This window comes from Leucoraja erinacea, chromosome 3, assembly GCF_028641065.1.
Source record: "Leucoraja erinacea ecotype New England chromosome 3, Leri_hhj_1, whole genome shotgun sequence".
NCBI lineage: Eukaryota > Metazoa > Chordata > Chondrichthyes > Rajiformes > Rajidae > Leucoraja > Leucoraja erinaceus.
Window position 1 is genome coordinate 17,464,811 of NC_073379.1, and position 6,860 is coordinate 17,471,670.

Here is a 6,860-nt window from a genome sequence, read left to right on the forward strand (position 1 = left end):
GTAAGGCAGTAACTCTACCACTGCGCCACCATGGCCGCCCTTATAATAAGGACACAAATGTTAAAATAAAAGCAAGCTCGGAAGTGGTGGAATTGACAGTCCTGGGATGGCGGGTCTGTCATATGATGAAAGAATGGAGCGACTGGGCTTGTATACGCTGGAATTTAGAAGGATAAGAGGGAACCTTATTGAAACATATAAGATTATTAAGGGATTGGACACACTAGAGGCAGGAAACATGTTCCCAATGTTGGGGGAATCCAGAACCAGGGGCCACAGTTTAAGAATAAGGGGTAGGGCATTTAGAACGGAGATGAGGAAAAGCTTTTTCACCCAGAGAGATGCGAATCTGTAGAATTCTCTGCCTCAGAAGGCAGTGGAGGCCAATTTTCTGGATGCTTTCAAGAGAGAGTTAGATAGAGATCTTAAAGATAGCAGAGTCAAGGGATATGGGGAGAAGGCAGGAATGGGGTACTGAATCTGAATGATCAGCCATGATGACAGTGAATGGCGGTGCTGGCTCGAAGGGCCTAATGGCCTACTCCTGCTCCTATTGTCTATTGTCTATTGTTCTTCAAAATGCTTCCAATCATTGTTTCAGTCAGTTACTTGTTCCTGGACTACTATCTAGAAAGCTGACCCTCAAAACACTGGAATGTCAAAGTTAACGGTCAGAATTTCAACTTGAGGATGTGGAGGACACTCATTGAAAACAACCAAAATATTGAAAGGTCTGGATGGAGAGTGTGTGGAGAGGATGCTTCCACCAGTGAGACCAGAGGGTAGAGCCTCAGTATAAAATGATGTACCTTTAGAAAGGAGATGAGGAGGAATTTCTTTCGTCAGTGGGTGGTGAATCTGTGGAATTCATTGCCGCAGACGGCTGTGGAGGCCAAGTCACTGGGTTGTTTTAGACTGGAGATTGTCAGATTTTTGATTAATTGGCCTGTCCCACTCAGGTGACTCTTTAGGCGACTGCCAGGCACTAATTTTAATGGAATTCACCTTCGACACTTGGCGACCAGCTACGGCAGCACCTACGTCAACCTACGAGAGCAAAAATTGTCGCCACTGTCGCCGAAAAATTTTCAACATGTTGAAAATGTTGCGCCCGTCGCCTGTAGTTGCCAAAAAAATTGCCTAAGTGGGTCAGGCTCCCGAATGGGGTTGAGAGGGAAATATAGATCAGCGTTGATTGAACAGTGGAGTAAACATGATGGGCTGAAAAGCCTAAATCTGCTCCTATTAACTTATGAACTTGACTCAAGTGCAAAGGGTCAAGTTCATTTGTGAAGGTTCAGTGAACCGACTGCATGATTCCAAATTATCCAGGTGATAAAATTCTCAGCGTGAATAAACGAAAGCAAGTCAAGTTTCGAGAAGTATTTTTGGAATTTGTGGGATTCAAATGATTTGAATTTGCCATTGACAAACAAGCAGACTACTAAGTTAGGTTAAGAACAACGGGATAACAGTCGCTGGGGGTAATTTGTAACTTTATAAGTGCCCTTTATAGGCAACTATTTGCACACCTTGGCAACACATGCAAGCAAAGAATTTCACTGTGATATGTGACATGTGACAATAAAGTATTCAATTCAATTCAATCCAATTCCCTGCATATTCGTATAAATTGTTCAAGAAAGTTCTATTTGGAATATTCATTGCACCCACAATTTCCAGCAATGAAGGAGACTCCATCTGCACATGAGAGGAATAGATCAGGCAAATACATGAGTGAAATAATCAGGTAAACACACAGAGTCTCTTGCCCACAGTAGGGGAATTGAGAAGCACAGGCTATAGGTTTATGGTGAGGTGGGGGGGAGATTTAATGGGAACCTGAGGGGTAACTATTTTACACAAAGGGTGGTGGGTGTACGGAACTAGCTGTTGGAAGAGGTGGTTGAGGCAGGTACTATCGCAACATTTAAGAAACATTAGGATAGGTATATGGATAGGATAGGTTTCGATGGATACATGGCGAAAGCAGGCAGGTGGGACTATGTAGATGGGGCATGTTGGTCGGCTTGGGAAAGTTGGGCTGTAGGGACTGTTTCCCTGCTGTATGACTCTAAGACTCGATGCAGAACTGTCCAAGCTCAAGAAACTTTCAAGTTCATGTTTTGACGGGGACAGTGATAGAGTGCAGGCATTAAATTTTGTTTAATCAAGGAGACATTAAAAATGTTGTTTAATCAGAGTGGTCAGAGAACTAGGGTGGGGGATGGATGGAGGGAGAGGGAAAACAAGGGTTACCTTTGTATGCTTCGTTGTCACCTTCCCCTAACTAACAATGATCTATTCTACATCTTTCTTGACCTTCGACCCCTTTGATGTCTCGTTTTTAAGTTCAAGTTCAAGTTTGCATTTGGTGTCACTTAACCAACTAAGGTACAGTGAAATCTGAGTTTCCATACAGCCGTACTAAGTGAAAAGAACACAATACACACATAAAATAAATTTAGAATAAACATCCACCACAGTGGAATCAACATTCCTCACTGTGATGGAAGGCAGTAAAGTTCAGTCATCTACCTCCTTTGTTCACCCATGGTGGTCGGGGCCTTGAACCCTCCGCAGTTCGCTGCTGCCGACGGTCCGATGTCCAAGCCATCTCGTCGGGATGATCGAAACTCCGGCATCGGGACGGATTGGAACACTCCGTACCATGGAGTTCCCGAGTCGGCCCCTTCTTACTGGAGACCGCGGAACTCACGTTGTTAAAGTCCATAGGCCTCATGGTCGGAGCTCTTCCTCTAGCCATCCTCGGCAAAGGATCCCCAGCTCCCCGATGGTAAGACCGCGCCGCACCCGCGGCTTGAAGCTCTGGGCCGGTCTCCAGGAGAGGCCGCACCACTCCACGTTGTTAGGCCGCGGGGGACACGGAGTTGCGATATTGAGAAAATCGCATCTCTGTCGAGGTAAGTGACTGAAAAAAAGGGTCTGAAGAAGGGTCTCAACCCGAAACGTCGCCCATTCCATCTCTCCAGAGATGCTGCCTGTCCTGCTGAGTTACTCCAGCACTTTGTGTTTATCTTCACCTGCATTTTCTTCTTGCACGTTATATATTGTATGTCTTCCAGAACACTGTGAGTTAAATAGCCTTCCTGACAGATCAGCAGCTTAACAACTTGTCTTTACTCTTCTGTGCACAGTTGAGTAACATAATGCCGTCTCTTTATGCAGAATGCGGTGAGCGATTTGGTACATAAATATACTCATGCAAAGCACTTTGGTTCATTAACCTTACAACAATGTAACATCCAGGTTTAATTATTTTTTATCTTTACTTGGATGAACCTTTTTAATGAACCTTTAAACTGTACTTCCTCAGGCAGGAAAATATCACGTCTCCCACTCGCCAATTTAGTTGTGGACATTCCCTTCACCAATAAGATGATGACTAGCTGTTGGTTGTTCCTATTCCACCTCCTGCCCCTTTTGTGGAAAAGTCTCCTGAAAACCTTCACTGGCCCCACACTCCACCTCTGAACCACAGCTGAGTGAAAGCAAATTACCCCCGATTCCTGGGGACAAGTTTAAAATTGGGAACGAGATGGTTTTGGTGCTCTTGAAGAGCATCAAGATAGATGTCCCCAAGTCTCGATGGGTGGTGAATCTTTAAGAGTTCAAGTTCAAGACAGTTTATTGTCATGTCCCCGATAGAACAATCAAATTCTTGCTTTGCTTTAGCACATAGAACATAGTAGGCACGAATACAGAACAGATCAGTGTGTCCATATACCATTGTATAAATATATACACACATGAATAAATAAACTGATAAAGTGCAAATAAACAGATTATGGTCTATTAATGTTCATAATTTTGTCTGAGCTGAGTTTAATAGCCTAATGGCTGTGGGGAAGTATCTATTCCTGAACCTGGTTGTTGCAGTCTTCAGGCTCCTGTACCTTCTACCTGAAGGTAGTGGGGAGATGAGTGTGTGGCCCGGATGGTGTGGGTCCTTGATGATGTTGCCTGCCTTTTTGAGGCAGCGACTGTGAAAGATCCCCTGGGTGGAAGGGAGGTCAAAGTCGATGATGGACTGGGCAGTGTTTACTACTTTTTATTGTCTTTGACCCCTCCAGGGCGCTCAAGTTTCCGAACCAAGCCACGATGCAACCAGTCAGCATGCTCTCTACTGTGCAATTTTACTTCGGAGTCACGTGATTGACTACGTGAAGAACCCGTCCAGCACGCATGCGCGACATAGCGTTCACGCAGATGCAACAGCGACGAACGGGAGTACAGGCGCTCCCGCTACAAGCCTGAAGGAACGGACCGTTAGGTAAGTACTTACCCACAGGTTCAAATTCACTACTTTGCTCCTCTTTGTTGCTCCAGGGGAACTGGAGAGAGCAAAGCAGAACAGAGGGAAGCGGCCCCCGTTCGACTCCAGGGAAGGAACGTTCCGTCAGTGGAGAGGGGAGAGGTGGCACCTGGACCGCACACGCTGTGGTCCACAGTCAGGGTACTGAGCCGATGCACAGTCCGCTAACAGCTGTCTGACCAACAGCAGCGGACTGGAGGGAAACTAAAAAAATGGCCGGTAACCCCTGCATACTCCCGACAAGGAGACTCGCCGCCCGGGAACCGCAGAAATGCCGCCCGAAAACGGCAGGCAGCCTCTAGTAGCAAAGTCAGAACCAAACCTCGGGCTGGAGAAGAGCAAGTAAGTGTCTGTTCTCCAAGTCTAGAGTAAGGTCATGGAGCCAAAAACTCCAGTGAGACTTGCCTCAGGAGCAGGGGCAAGCTCGCCAAGGGAGCGTAACACTCCCACTCCAGTGCACTACAGCACTGGCAATCTCCCTTATCGAGGGATCGATGGCGACCAGGGCTGGGCTGGTCAAGAAGAGGGGTCACTGGCTGAACAACATCGGGAGTGTGCTTGAGGTACAGGATCAGGAATTGCTGCTGGGTGTGGCCGCTATGTGGCTCCACCACTAGCGAAATGGCTTTTCAATCTCAACTGACGGCCAGCTTACTACCTGTTCTTTTCAAAGAACCTCTCCAAGACAGGTAGTCATGAAGCATTGGATTTCATCACGCCTCCCCTAAATTGCATTTACTCAAAGTGCCCAGCATTATTGGGGGGTACATTGAGCATAGCTTTTTAAAACACAAATATCTTAAATTGCATTTGACACCCCTGACGTAGGCTATCATTTTTTCACATGCTCATTCCAGAGGGGCAGGGTAGTATGACAAAACACCTGACCCTACTGTTCACAGTATGCTCCGCAAGTTCTCGAAGGAAGTTATAAAACCTGCCCTCAACCTAAAAAAATTCACAGGACTGTGACAACGCCGACCTCACAACCACAGATCCTGCTATCTGGCTAAGTTACCAAACCAAGCCTAAGAAACTGGACGAAGTATCCAAAATATTCGGCATCAAGAGGGCAGGGCCTGGAATGAGCAAACCACACAAAACCAGACAGCAGTACCTCCACGTGTCCACCAGTAGGCGTCTACTTAATAGTGCTGGTGAAAGCTCGGGGCCCGCATGCCAACCCCCGCAAGCCCTTTCAGGCCAGGGTCCAGAGCGGGCCCCATGGAAAATGCGCCACCCCCCAACAACACCATTCCTACAGACAAGGAACCAGAAACCGAAGAAATGAACACACCACTAAACAACAGTGAAGACAGATAAGTATGGTTCCTACCATCACATAAAAGGTGAAGGGTTTGTACTAACGGGGGGGGGGGGGATCACACCTGGGTTGGGAACATGAAGAACTATTACACTTGGTAGTTATATACCAAAAGTATTCAAGGATAAAAATTTAATTAAGAAACCCATCACTTCTTGGCCTTTTGGCTAAGATCAAGTGTAGTATCTGTTCTTATCAGTTTAATATCTGATACGTCCCTTACCTAGGGACCATATATTACCAGTTCAGCATGCACCCCAAAGGGGTCTACCCTCCCACTAAAAAAGAACATGAGATACTAGCTAACTGGAGAAGATATACTAGGGGTCATAAAGAAGCCTAATATGAACCTTTGGTACCAAAAAACCCTAAGATGGTGAATGTCGCACCATCATTGACTTAACCACTTGAGTATTTTCACCAGGTATACACACTTTATGGAAATTTGTAACTGCTAACCGTGGATTTCCTAGGATACTTTATGGTAGACATCAACTTAAAAGATGCATACTATTCAGCACCCATTCATAAAATTTCGGAGATGCCAATTTACCTGGATGGGGTAACTATGGCAGTATAAATTATTGACAATGGCTAATATGAGCCAAAACTGTTCCCAGATATTCAAACCAGCCCTGACACTATTAAGGAACATATCATCATGGCATGTCTCTATGATATTAACGACAGACTAATCCATGGGAATAGCTAATCAACAGCATTAGCTATTAAAACTTATTTAGCCTGAGCCTGTCATACAATCCAGATAGATCTACATTGACACCATCCACAACTATTGACTATTAGGTATTCAATTAACTCTATCCACTCATCTATAACATTGCCATAAGGGAGCCAGCGTATGACACAACCTGTAACAATTAATGGTATCAATCAACCAACCATTCAACAAAGTGGCTAGAGTAATTGAGAATTAGTAGCAGCGTTACCAGCTACTTAACTTGAACCTTTCCATTAGAGCTAAGGTGCTAGTGTTTAAACAAAATAACCTATACCCAGAACATGGTGGCAAATGGACTAATCTGGAGTCGTCATCACTATAGACACTGGGCATAAAACCTAGTTGGAAATATTGAGTACGTTCAATGGGTAAAGCATATTGTTCACTAGTGCACCATTTTACATGTTCGTTTATAAATTAACGACATCACAGTGGTGGCATACACCAACCACTTGGGC

The 6,860-nt window shown here is 45.2% G+C and overlaps 1 pseudogene; it reads left to right on the forward strand.

Annotated features, from left to right (window-relative positions):
- Window positions 1–5,807: 5,807 nt before the first annotated feature.
- Window positions 5,808–5,921, forward strand: LOC129695939 (U2 spliceosomal RNA; annotated as a pseudogene).
- The last annotated feature ends 939 nt before the right edge of the window (window positions 5,922–6,860 follow it).